Here is a 14,787-nt window from a genome sequence, read left to right on the forward strand (position 1 = left end):
ATACTATAAGGAAATGAAAATATCCTCTCACCCAAATATTTTATACCCGCCTTAATTTTCCTCCCTTACATCAACTTTAAACTCAAATCCAACGTATCTAAATCTCCCACCCTGATCTTACAAGCGGTCCCGATCAAAAACTGGCGGAAACTTTTTTACATTGACAACTATCTATCTCTAGCGGACAACTCAGCGTCAGGTTTTTTTTCATCGATAATTTTCCTACCCACCCACCGGTACCCGCCCCTCCTGGTTCTTTGATTTGTTTCCATCGTCCCTTCTCCCTGGGTCGCGAACTTTCGGGAGCTGCCACGCTCCCTCCTGTACGGCGCCTCCATCGCTCCCAAACGCTCTCCCTCATCCTCTCCCAATCTGCTATCCCTTCCTCCCCATCCATCGTCGTCCTCGCCACAGCGCAAGAGGCCGCCCCGATGTCCACGCTTCCTTCTTCTCGCGTCGTCCACTGCCATGAGATCACCGGGGGTGTCGTGCCGCTGCTCCTCCTCGCGTCCGCCGCGCGTGCCGATGATGGAGGCGGGTGCGGGACCGACGGCGAGGTTGGCGTCCGGGCGGTGGACGGCGCTGCAGATGGCGGTGGAGAACCAGTGGGGCGGCCGCGACTCCCGCGCCAAGGCCTACCAGTTCGGCGAGTCCATCCTCTTCTGGTTCTGTCACAATAAGGGTACGTACTACTGCCCCAACATCCTTGGATGATTTTCTCCTCGTGGGCAGGATCCGGAAGTAGAGTTGGTATTGTTTAGTTTATAGTCTCTGAATTCTCATACATTCACAGGGTTTCGAATTTAGATCAACTGTGTAGGGAGTTGCTATGTTCAATGTGGCCATGGAAAAAGTGATGATTCATTACAGGGAAGAACGATGTGATTTTTATGAATTGATTGATGATCATCATAATTAGTTGTTTTTGTCAATTAAATGTGACTAGGTAGCGTGCCCGTGCGTGGCTACGGGACAACTAAACTTTTATACTAAAACCACACGGATCGCACGATAAGTTAATAAATATTAAATACTGATGTTAAAGTGATATTTAATCCAAAAGGCAAATTTCGTGAAATTAACACGGCCATGTTGAGCACGGCGTCACATGCTCACCAACTCTATACAGACCTTTCCGTGCGTTGTAACAGTAACAAATAATGCCCTCATAATTTGAGCATGAACGTGTTGTATTGTTAAGAAAAAACAATAATGCGATAGGTAACATTAAACAGCAAAGTAACCATAACTTAATAGGTAATTAACAATAGGTGATGGTGACTCAGATAATTAACAAATAGGCAATGCACCGCCGCATTTTTGTTGACTAAGCACTATGTTTTTTTTTAAAAAAAATGTGATGGAGAGACATTGTTGGTTTTTAACTTTTTTTTACATCATCACTAATCCAATTGAAGAGAGAGGACCACAATCGAAAAACCAGTACAGTAACGGAGCCATTTAGCAACTGCCCCCCAATGGAATCGCTGTTCAGAGTGTTGCGCCAACAATGCCTTTCCATCCTTTTCTTATCTCGCTTTGCCTGTGCTTGCTCAGCCATCATATTTGATACCCTTCTACGTTTTTTTTTTGCATCAATCTGCTCCTGAGTTCGGCAATTGTGCATTTTTTTTGACGTGCACATTTAGCCTCTCTTTGCTCAGGTGTCATACATGCATAGTGCTCTCTTTCCCTGGCACACTTAGCTTTACGCTGCTCGTTTGTTAACTTCATCGTACATGAATTATTGGATGAGGGTGTCGTGACGGCACAATCACCAACTAATGTGGTATTTGCTGAATAAAGGCTAATTTCTGCTAGCATTTCCTCATATACAAATCAAAGGAGGTTTCTGTAAATATTTATGTATATTTGATCATATTATATTTACTTGGAGGTGCTAGCTAAATCAAACATGCTTCGGTGTATGTCAATAGAGATTACTCCCAATCAATTAAACAGAATTGAAATATATGTCCATGAAGCTGAATTGAAATACATGACTTGTAGAAATGAAATTCAATAGTTAAAACAAATGTAGCATATCCGCTTTATGAAATAGCATATGTGTACAATGATATTCACCGGACAATTGTACGCGGTACCCAACACTTGAAGGGAGGTCTTTGTTGCATGTGGCATGTTGTATGAATCATTTCTGTGCAACCAATCAACATTCTCATCTGGAACCATATTTTCTACTCTTGAGGTGTCGCACTGCTCAACATTACTGAGGATGCCTGTAGACATAATATGCGTTAAAAAGTCTAGTAACCTTCAGCAAGGAGTGGGATTGTGGGTTGTGAATCTTCATTTGTATGGAGAGCTTGAGCTTTCTTTCGATGATAATCTTCTCGACGTTTTTTTAGTAACCTCTCCTTTCGATCTTGAGGCATGTTTGCATACGCGTCCCAAGCCCTTTGCCTCTTGGGTTCTTTTGGGTCTGTGTCATCTGGTTGCAAATTGGATGTCGTTGGTCCACTTTCATTGTTGGTGTTGGATATATCTTTGAATGGGATGCGACACGCAGTGTGTTCTGAAGATGCCATCTGCATGAAAGAATTTGAGTGTCACACAAACTTAATGTTGCAAACTGAAATCGCCACATTTGAATCAATATGAAAGGGAATGATTATCAATCAGGGAACGAAAGTGAGATGCAACATAATATCCATATATGAGATGCGACAGCTGCAACAAACTGACTGAAGAATATACTCTGTTTATCAAAATCTACAGGTTCTATTTGGCTAATCCACACCAGACACTTTTTCCTCGACTTCCAAATCTTTATTGATGAAAAAAGAATCAAAGAATATATCATTTCATGAGGATCTACCAAGTAGAAGTCTTCATCCTGACCATTGGAAAAAACACGTAGGCTACAAATTATTTTTTGAGGGAAAAAAAGAATTTAAAGCCTTATCTTTTAAGTCACTGCCCATATGAAGTGCTGACACCAATCGAAGACAGGGGAATGGCGAAATCATACAGTTAGAGATATAAACTAATAAAAATATTACAGTCTAAGTGGGCTGGGTAAAACAATATATTTGACAATTTATTTACCAACAATATCAGAATTGCAGACTTTCAGACAACAGATATTAAGAGGATGCGAGCTTATCAAAAATTCTATAACCATGTTCTTCTATTTGGGCATACCATTTATATCAAAATCAATTTTAAGATTCAACTCTCCAATCTGATATAAATCCTGCTGGCCTTATCCTCAGTCACTCACTCAATCAGCACAATGCTCATGGCAATACTCATGGGCAGTGAACAGAGTTGTAGAGAATTGTTGCCGGCTCGAGGAACCCAATCAATTGATGAAGGAGATGGAACTGATGATGATGAGATTATTCCTGGAGCAGCTGGGGAAGCAGGGGAGGGAGGTGGATGGGAAGCAGGGGACGGTGGGAGGGAGATGAACAATAGGGACAAGTTGGCTAAAATGCAAAATTACTAAATTTCTCTGAACCACTGAAGTACGGATGAATTTCTAGTAATAATCAATGAAACTCTAGTACTAATCCTTAAAGATGGAAAATATTAGTGTTACAACATGCAAAGCAACACATAATGCGACCCATTTTTAGTTAATGATGAATAGGTTAGCCCACAATAATAATTTCTCCCTGCGGTTACCAGAAGCAAGCAAACAGCTAACAACAAGGAATATTCAGCTATATCTCATCTCAGCTAACCAAATCTAAGGCAAATATTTCAGTACAAGAAAGCATCGTTGAACATTTAGAAGAAGGAAGTTAACATCACACCTCAATTTACCTTCCTGCCTCATTGTTGAATTGGATTAGACCAACAAATAAATTTCACAATTTGCAGAGTCAACGAACAAAAAAAATCACTGTAACATAACCCACAACCAAGGACCCCTACGCAAACACCAAATTTTTTTAATTTAGAATGAAGTGTAACATGACACACATACTACATACCTAGCCAAAGTGTGTGCATTGGACAGCGATGGTGAGCAGGACAATGAGAAAGAGCACGACGACCTTGGTGCCAAGGAAGACTTCCTGCAGGTTGGCTAGGACAGCCTGGAGCAGCGCAATTGTTTGAATGTTAACTCTGAACTTATCTGATTTTTTTGAATGTTATGCTGAACCTGATGGAAAGGTATTAACTGACCTGAAGGAAGACTTAAAATTGAGTAGGAGGGATGCTAAGTTAAGTCGGTGTCCTGCTTTCTCTGAACTGGTTGATGTACTTGCATTCAACAACATGCAAAAAAAAAAAAAAATTGACCACGGGGAGAGACGTCCCCCTGATTTTCATCTTTTAAGCAGATGGTGCCGTGACTCGAACCCGGGCTGGCTCAGTCAACCGCTTCTTTGGCGTGTTGTGCTGACCATGGTTTCCAATATCGGCCGAAATCTCCTGATATTTCCGATATATCCTCTTTATCCGTAGGTGTCGATAAGGAAATATCTATCTTTTTCGTACAAATTTTGTTTAAATTTATTTAAATTTACTTAAATTCAAATTAAATTTTATTTGAATTTGGTCCGATATTTCCGATATATCATGTTTATCCTCTTTATCTGTAACCCCCGATAAATTTTAATTTCCGAAAATAAAAACCTTGGTGCTGACCAGTTGCACCGTGAGAGTGTTGGCAAAAGAACCAAAAGAACAAAGACCGTAAGCTGACCTTTCTGATTCCAAACGTGTTCCTGAACCAGCTAAAAGAATGAAACTACAAAATTCAATATATTTCGCCAATCCATAATAATGAATCTTAATTCTGAAACATACACAAGGATTATGCACAAGCAGGAAATAAACGCCCAGAAATCTCATGTACCAAACAATTGAACGCATTGCAATCAGAGTCACGGCCAAAATCGATATCCCGTTCCTCCCAACGTAGCTAACATCAATTGGAACAAACAACAATATATATAGAACCATTAATTAAGGAGGGTAGGGCAGAGAGAGTTTCCGTACATTCAGACATTGAGGGTCTCATTGTGGATGGAGAAGGCGGAGAGTAGCACTTGCGGGAGCAGCCACTCGCAGCGGTAGTGGCGGTGGATGCACTCATTGTCCCGCAGGTAGGCCGGCAGTGTTGAACGCGTGGACGCACTGGGGCGGCACGTGCATGGACTATGCACTGCCGCTGCATCCCCTTCACTGTGGTGGGGATCCGGCGGGGACAGGGCCTGATGATGGCGCGGGCGGGTGATCTTATCGGGGCCGGCCGTGGAGAGGCTGCAGTATAGCACGACCGTGAAGGATCTGGGCAGGGTGGCCGGGTGGGATCGTTTAGCGAGGCGCGGGGGAGAGGGATCGACGCCGGGTGCTGCGTGATTGGATGCGGGGTCGTCGCTCGGGGAAGCGAGCGATCCTGCGACGCCATCTATCACGGGATCGTCGTGCGGGGGAGGGGAGATCGCATGAGACCGGGCCCACCGCGCGAGCGGTTGAGCAAGGGAGCGTGCGGAGAAGGAAACGCATGGAGGCAGACCGACGACCCCAAGTTCGATTGTGGCACGAAAATATGTCCACTCTTTAGTCTTTTTAGTTGTGAGAGAAATGCGGAGGAACTTAAGATTATTGAATTCTTTGTTGGAGGCTGACCTTTTGAATTATCTTGATACAAATAGCTGTTGGTTCTAGAATAGTTTGTACATTTCATTAAAATCTAAGATATGGGAGCCATTCAGCTGTCATGCATAATGCAGTCCATTTTACTGCAAAAACTGCCTCATTTAGTCCATTATATTTTCCATCAGCTACTATAATCTATGACATAGATACAGAAATATTAGTTATTAGGGAAAAAAACAACTGGATCCAGGCATGAGTAAGTCTTAACAGATGGTGCGTATCGTCTGTATCAGCAAGGAAATACCTAAGTCTATTATGTCACCATGCCTTTAAGCGGTTTGAGACTGTAAGGAAAATGGACCCTAGGCCCATTTACTTTGGATTTTAGTGTTTGATGACTAACACAATCAAATTGAACTAATGAATTTGCAAGTGTTTGTTTTGTAGTTCAATAGGGTGCAAGACGTAACTTGGACGAAGGCAACGTGATGATCCGATGATCAACACCTCAAGCAAGACCTTAGGATCACAAGAGAAGATCCAAGAGATCAAGCAAAGTCCAAGCATGAAGATTGGAACCAAGCCGTATGCAAGATCGTGAAGAAATGAGCTCACTGTGGTGACCTGATGCTGGACCGGACGCTGGACAAGCGACCGGACGCTGAGCAAGTGGCTCGGCAGACAGGCGACCGGACACTGGACCGGACACTGGCGGCAACCGAGCGGATGCAGGACAACAGCGTCCGATCGAGTACAGAGAGGTTCCAGAGCGGCAAATCTGCGACCGGACGCGTCCGGTGGCAGGCGACCGGACGCTGGCCAGCGTCCGATCAGCATGTTGCCGGCTCAACGGTCGGGACGACTGGACGCGTCCGGTCAGGACGATTCAGTGTCCGGTCAGTAGCAGAATTGCGGGAGTTCGACCTCAACGGCTACTCTCTCAGTGGGGCTTATAAATACAACCCCCAACCGGCCATTTGATGTGGGTGGTGCTGAGGAAACATACCAAGGGTGTTGATACACCATTTTAGTGATCTCCACTTGCATAGTGCTTAGTGTTTCATCAGGTGATTAGCGTAGGTGCTTTGCGAAGTGCTTAGGTTGATTAGACCACCGCTTATGCGCTTGCTCTAGGTTTAGGCCTAGTGTTTAGTGAGGTTTGCATACCTCTTACCACCCGGTGCTTACGAGCACCATTGTTGTACATCAGAGGGGCTTGAAGTCTTGCGAGATCACACCAACCGCGTTTGTGGTGTGGCCGCCACGTGTATTGGAGGGAACAAGGCCCGCGGCGTTTCGGCCGGAAGCTTGATAGTGAAGACGGCGGGGAGCATCTGGGAGAGGCTTGCCGGAAGGCACGTCGGAGACCCACTTGTGCGTGGGGAAGGCCCGAGGCTATCCACAGAGTTACCCGACCGGGAGCTTGGCCCTTGAGAGGGATTCCTTGCGAGGGGCTCCAACGGGGACTAGGGGGAAGTTTGCGCGCTTCTCGATACCTCGGTAAAAATACCGGAGTCGTCGACGGGAGTTTGCATATCTCTACATTGCTCTTTAGCTTCCGCATTTACATTGATTACTTTACTACGTTTGCGGTAGAGATAGCAACACACTAGCAAAACCGTAGTTGCACATTTAGATAGTTTATCTTTTGCATAGGTTTTGCTAAGTTTAGAAAAAGAGGCCATAGTTTAGAGTTAGAATTTTTAAGTTGCCTAATTCACCCCCCTCTTAGGCGTCACGGTCCCTTCAATTGGTATCAGAGCCGGTTGGCTCAATTTAGACCTTTGGCTTAACCGCCGTTGAGCCGACGCTATTTAGAGTGGTTGGGATGGATACCACTAGGCCTCCGCACTTTGACGGCACTAACTTCCCGTACTATAAAGCTAGAATGGCTTGTCACCTTAAGGCGGTTGATTTGGGTGTATGGAGAGTCACTTGTGATGGGATGAAACCCATCAAGAATCTCGAAAAACCCACAAAGAGTGATGAAAAAGAAATGCACTTCAATGCTAGAGCTAAAAATTGCTTGTTTGAATCACTTAGTATGGATGTTTTTAACCAAGTATTCACTTTAAATACGGCACATGAAATTTGGTTAAAACTCCAAGAGCTCCATGACGGCACAAGCAATGTCCGTGAGCAAAAACATTGTCTAGCAAAGCAAAACTATGATTCCTTTACTATGAATGATGATGAGCTTGTTCGTGATATGTATTCTCGTTTGAATCTAATTATCAATGAGCTCCATTCTATAGGATTATTAAAGCTAGATGATGCGGACATTGTGAGGAAGATCATCTCCGTACTACCACAAAAGAAATATGCAAGCATCATCACCATCCTTCACAACATGGAGGACTTGAGCAACATGACCCCGGGCATAGTCATTGGCAAGTTAGTGGCATTTGAAATGTCACATAAGATGGGTCAAGAAGAAGCCTCTTCATCAAGCAAAGGCAAGGCTCTCGCATGTAGCGAGAAAAAGAAGATAAAGGGCAAGCAAGTTGAGACAAGCTCAAGCTCAAGCTCAAGCTCCTCAAGTGAAGATGAAGAAGAAGATGACGATGATGATGATGATGAAGAAGATTCAAGTGATGATGATCAATCTTCCTCCTCCACCTCCGACCTTGATGAAGAATCAATCAAACTTATCAACAAGGTGGAGAAGATGATCCAAAGGCTAAATGTCAAGGGTGTGCCCATCCAAATCCAAGATTTCATTTTCACAAATCAAAGAAATGAGCAAAGAAAGAGAGGATGCTATGGATGCGACGAGTTGGGGCACTTTGTGGAAGTTTGTCCAAACAAGCCCACACCCAAGACAAAGAAGAAGGCATGCAAGAATCAAGCTCTCACATCAATAAGGTCATGGGATGATTCTTCAAGTGAAGAAGAACCCCATCACAAGAGGCGAGGCCGCAAGCACTCATCATCAAGCTCTTCTCGTGTGTGCCTTATGGCACGAGGTAACGAAAGCTCTTCCTCTAGTGAGAGTGATAGTGATGATGATATGCCTTCTTATCATGAAATTGTGCAAGAAAATCTTAATTATGCTAAAGCTTGCATTAGTCAACAAAAGAAGCTCAAAAGTTTAAAAGAAAATCTAGATAGTTCACAAAAAGCATACAAAACCTTGCTTGAACAATATGAGAACTTTGCTAATCTCAATGTTGAACTATCTACTAAAATTGAGAAACTTGAGGCTAGTGCAACAACAAATGCATGCACAATCAATGATGACCAACTTGTAAAGAAAAATGAAAAATTAAAAGAAAAGTTAGCTAGCTCACAAGAAGCATATAATAGTTTGCTTGCTAAAATGGAAACCATGTGCAAATATTGTGATGAGCTAACCAATAAAGTTGCCAATCTTGAAGCCGTTAGCGCAACCCCCACCAAGGCATCTAAAAAGAAAAGTTTTATCTTTAACTTGTCTAAAAAGGATGCCTCTACTTCTTGTAATGATTTATGTTTAGACTCACCTTTGTGCAACCAAGTTTGTGTTGAGAAAGTTGTTATAGATACATGCACACAAGAGGTTGCAAAGGAGAATGAGCAACTCAAGCAAAAAGTAGCTCGCCTCACCAAGGACTTGACTCAAGTAAAAGGCAAGGCGAAGCAAACCCAACTTCATCAAGATAACACCATCAAGGGAGTGAAGAAGCTTGATGAAGGACAAACTGTGGTTTGTTACGTGTGCCACAAGGAAGGTCACAAGTCCTATGAGTGCAAGGTGAAGAATGGGGGAGGAGCAAAGAAGAAAGAGAAAAAGCAAACAAGCAAGCTCTCAAACACCTACACCAACAAGGTGGACAAGAAGGCCTCCACACCTTATCTCTTGAAGAAGAAGAAAAATGACAAGGTGGTGGCCATCAAGGTGAACAAGCAAGCCAACAATGGGGTCAAACGCTTTTGGGTGCCAAAGGAAATCATTTCCAACATGAAAAGCACCAAGAAGGTTTGGATCCCGAAAGGGAAGTGAGAAGTCCAATGGACTTCGAAGAATTTGGAGACTTGGCAAAGTATGGGTGCATTTCATGGGGTGCATCATGATGGACAAAATCATTACGAAGTGGGTTAGTGAATACTATGGACCCAAATTCCCCTTCCCATGTTAGGTAACTAGATGTTATTACTTTTTAATTGGTACATCTTGCAATTAGATTTTCCTACAATTTGTATCTTTAAGCATCTAGTTACTCTTCATGCCTAGGTTTGCATTTACATGCTTATATCCTTTGTCATGAATACACAAGGTATTTTATATGGTAGGCTTTCTCGGTTACATTCTTATTCCTTGGAGCAATCCTACATGGTTTAAAATTATTTAGGAGCACGGCACATAGCTTGTCTTACTATTGTTCATCTAATATGTGCCAAAGTCCAAATTGTAGATAATCTCTCCCGGATATCTTTTTGAAAATGATTCTCACATTCATGAGATGTCATCTTTCAAGTGGTATTTTTGATTCTAAAATCAATGTGCATGATTTCTACAAAGTATTCTACATTTGTGTGCACATATTTAGGGGGAGTAATTCTACAACTTGGATGCTTTGAGACTAACACTTTTTCAAATGGTATCAATTTTTCAAACCTATCACATGTGTAGTAGTCTCATTGTAAGGAAATTGGAGTCCCCGGAGTTAAGCATCATTCTTCAATTGGCATCATCATGTTGATTTCATTTCATATTTATATGCTTTCTCCGTACATTATATAGATTAAACTCTCTTGTGCAATAAATTGCAAATTATGCATATGCTTTGCTTTCTACCATATGTATGCATACATTCAGGGGGAGCTTAGTCTATATAATGTGAGAGTCAAATTTTGTGATCCATTTCACTCTATACACAAAGGATCATGAAATTTGACCCTCCCTTGTGCTACTAATGTCTTCCTTTTCGGTGTTTGATGCCAAAGGGGGAGAATTTGAAGGACCAAAGGCAAGCATCAAGTTGATGTCTACAAGTGGTAATGGTCCGAGAAAGGGAGGAAAGTGGATTATGGATTAGTCTAAGTAATGGTAAAATTTGTAGGAAGCAGGCTTAAATCCACAATGCCACATGGGGACATTTGCAAGGGCAAGATGGTCTTCAATTAGTATCTAAGTAGGATATTCTAGCATCATATAACCTTGCCCTTTGCAGTGCATCCTAGCAAGTAGATAGTTTTTAAATTTAATTTTTTTTATTATTTGCTTGCTTTGGTCGTGTTGGCATCAATCACCAAAAAGGGGGAGATTGTAAGGAAAATGGACCCTAGGCCCATTTACTTTGGATTTTGGTGTTTGATGACTAACACAACCAAATTGAGCTAATGAATTTGCAAGTGTTTGTTTTGTAGTTCAATAGGGTGCAAGAGGTAACTTGGACGAAGGCAACGTGATGATCCGATGATCAACACCTCAAGCAAGACCTTAGGGGCAAAAGAGAAGACCCAAGAGATCAAGCAAAGTCCAAGCATGAAGATTGGAACCAAGCCGTATGCAAGATCGCGAAGAAATGAGCTCACTGTGGTGATCGGATGCTGGACCGGACGCTGGACAAGCGACCGGACGCTGCGACCGGACGCTGGGCAAGTGGCTCGGCAGACAGGCGACCGGACACTGGACCGGACGCTGGCGACAACCGACCGGATGCAGGACAGCAGCGTCCGATCGAGTACAGAGAGGTTCCATAGCGGCAAATCTGCGACCGGACGCGTCCGGTGGCAGGCGACCAGACGCTGGCCAGCGTCCGATCAGCACGTTGCCGGCTCAACGGCCGAGACGACCGGACGCGTCCGGTCAGGACGATTCAGTGTCCGGTCAGTAGCAGAATTGCAGGAGTTCGACCCCAACGGATACTCTCTCAGTGGGGCTTATAAATACAACCCCCAACCGGCCATTTGAGGTGGGTGGAGCTGAGGAAACATACCAAGGGTGTTGATACACCATTTTAGTGATCTCCACTTGCATAGTGCTTAGTGTTTCATCAGGTGATTAGCGTAGGTGCTTTGCGAAGTGCTTAGGTTGATTAGACCACCGCTTATGCGCTTGCTCTTGGTTTAGGCCTAGTGTTTAGTGAGGTTTGCATACCTCTTACCACCCGGTGCTTGCGAGCACCATTGTTGTACATTGGAGGGGCTTGAAGTCTTGCGAGATCACACCAACCGCGTTTGTGGTGTGGCCGCCACCGTGTATTGGAGGGAACAAGGCCCGCGGCGTTTCGGCCGGAAGCTTGATAGTGAAGACGGCAGGGAGCATCCGGGAGAGGCTTGCCGGAAGGCACGTCGGAGACCCACTTGCGCGTGGGAAAGGCCCGAGGCTTTCCACGGAGTTACCCGACCAGGAGCTTGGCCCTTGCGAGGGGCTCCAACGAGGACTAGGGGGAAGCTTGCGCGCTTCTCGATACCTCGGTAAAAATACCGGAGTCGTCGACGGGAGTTTGCATATCTCTACCTTGCTCTTTAGCTTCCGCATTTACATTGATTACTTTACTACGTTTGCGGTAGAGATAGCAACACACTAGCAAAACCGTAGTTGCACATTTAGATAGTTTATCTTTTGCATAGGTTTTGCTAAGGTTAGAAAAAGAGGCCATAGTTTAGAGTTAGAATTTTTAAGTTGCCTAATTCACCCCCCCTCTTAGGCGTCACGGTCCCTTCAGAGCCTATGAATCCGTCACAGTTGGAGAGATTTATGAGACACTTGTAGCTGGGATTTAGAAACACTTGTGACTTACAGAGATCTACTATAGCCACTTGTTAGGTTCAGCATAGTGGGAGTCAAGGATCAACCATGAAAGCCATACTTCTAAGTTGACCATTGCAACTCAGTGCCACATGGCCAATTGGATCCCAGAAACATGCCACTCATGCCCATGTTATGAAAATTCAAAAACATATGCATCCTAGATCTTATCAAAAAAATATGTCAGCTAATGTCCTTAAAGCAAATTGAACTCCACCATGTTATAATTCTACTCCACTGGAAGCTTCAATTTTTTTGTCTCCTTATGATTATGATGCTCTTTTCAGCAGTTTTACACTTTTGAAAAAGGAATTAGACTTTGGTGAAAATTAAGCAGATTTTGAATAGATACAAAAAGGTCAGTTTGTAAAATGTTTGCTGGACATTGGAATCATGGACTACCCGATGGTTGCCATTGGTAGAGTGCATCTTAATTATCTTTTTGCTTGTATGTATGATTTCAACAATTTGTAATGACTTACATTTTAGGTTTCACCCCTGAGCCATATTAGTAATGTTCTTTACTTTTATGGTTTGCATGAAATTTTTAAGGGCACAAGTGCATACATTTACTCAGGATTCTTTAGCCAGGAAAAAACAGATTTCAGTGCAATTTTGTATAGCTTCGGTTTATTTTAGGAAAGCTTTTTTTTCCATCTATTCAATTGGTTGTGGGCTTGCTGAACTTCTATAATTTGGTGGTGGGTTTAGGGTTTAGGGTTTAGGGTTTAGGGAAAAGAAATTGACCGCAGGCTTAACTTGTCAGCTTGGACACTTTTCTGGGTCTATTTGTACTAATAAGGTTTCCTTTTCAGTTCCATATTATTTCAAAGACTTGGTGGATATGATGTAGGTCTATTTTTTGTACTAATAAGGTTTCCTTTTCAGGTCCATATTATTTCGAATTCTGTGGTGGATATGATGTTTGACAAAATTTCTGAACCCTTCAATGCCGACTTTGAGGATAATAGTGTTGAGGAGGTAATTATGTGCTGCCCCCCTCCTCCGTTCATTGTTGGCATCGACTTAAATGTTTAACTTGATGAATTTTTCCCTGAGCCTAGCTCCTGTTAAAATTCTATCGGTACTGCTCTGTAGTGTGGATCTGTATGCATGTTCCTTTCTTACTGTTGCCATAGCTGATCCTATGATCTGCCATGCATACAGGGCAACCCTGATCATTGCCTGATCTTTAATCATGTGCTCCTAATTTTGTGCATACATGTACAGTAGGCTAGATCCTTATGATTACTGGAATGTATTCCCTCACCCTGGAACCTAACTCTCCTTGTGATGTGTAGTTCTTGCACTCTTGAACTACTTAAAAGTTGGTTCATTTTAGCATTAATAGAATATGTTTGATTCAATTTGGATAGCTTACCTCATTTACTGCTTTTACCTGACTGTTTTTTACAAGTTGCTATTGTTGCTGTTCAGCACTGTAAGACATTAAGGTGTTTCTCACTTCTCAGCATGAAAGAGCAGATCTAGTACTCTTACCAAATAGTATGTGGAATCAGTAAAACTACCTTATCATGCCCATGTAGAAATCCAAATCTTTAGTTTTATAGAAAGATGAGTTAATATTTCAGGAATGGTGCGGCTGCATCTCTATTTTTGAAATACTTGTCTGGCATCCCATTGTGAAGTATGCTTTCTTTTGATCAATCAAGTTATGCAAGAGAAGAAAAATCATTGCGTTTTCAAGTGAATGGAACTATCAATAACTGAGTGAAGCCCTTGCTGGAGATGTTAAATGTGGCTGCTGCTGGCGCATGTTATTTGGAATGGCCAAGCAATGCATTAGTTTCAGTAAGATAATTATTCTTCACATTGATCAATATTGGTCCTATTCCTTGTGTGTTTATGTAACCTAATAAGAGTGATATGATTACAGTTAAGTAGCAGTAGTTCACATACTACAGTCTGTACATTCTGAGCATGTATTTATTGACCTTATGTCTCTTGTACTAACATGGTTGAGTAGCAGTAGTTCAGATATATACTACAATTTGTACAAACTGATGAGTATCTATTTCTTTATTTCCCTAACACGAATTTTTTCCTCCACGTGCGTGTCACACGTGCATGGCCACTAGTATTAGATAATAGTAGATAGATAGATTAGGAGGAAAGGAGGGATTCGTACTGTAGAAAGCAATAGGGAGAACACCTCACTCCATTAGGGAGGGGTGACTTTCATATATATATATTCGCGAGGAGCTCAGTACAATTACAGTTAGATCCCTAAATATATATACATCTAACACCACCGCAGTCGTAGCGAGGGGTCCACGGACGCATAGACTGGACCGACAATCAAAGAATAACTGTACAGGCAGGCCCTTAGTCATGATGTCCGCGAACTGATGCGAGGACGGCACATGTAGGACACGAACTTCACCAAGCGCGACCTTCTCGCTGACGAAGTGGATGTCAATCTCGATGTGCTTGGTCCGTCGGTGATGAAT

General features: G+C 42.8%; 1 long non-coding RNA gene across 1 annotated transcript; it reads left to right on the forward strand.

Moving 5' to 3' along the window:
- The first annotated feature begins 296 nt into the window (after positions 1–296).
- LOC136485818 (uncharacterized) lies at positions 297–14,258 on the forward strand. Its single transcript, XR_010766562.1, has 3 exons — positions 297–682; positions 13,205–13,297; positions 13,909–14,258. It is a non-coding gene; the product is annotated as an uncharacterized lncRNA (long non-coding RNA).
- The last annotated feature ends 529 nt before the right edge of the window (positions 14,259–14,787 follow it).

This window comes from Miscanthus floridulus, chromosome 10, assembly GCF_019320115.1.
Source record: "Miscanthus floridulus cultivar M001 chromosome 10, ASM1932011v1, whole genome shotgun sequence".
NCBI lineage: Eukaryota > Viridiplantae > Streptophyta > Magnoliopsida > Poales > Poaceae > Miscanthus > Miscanthus floridulus.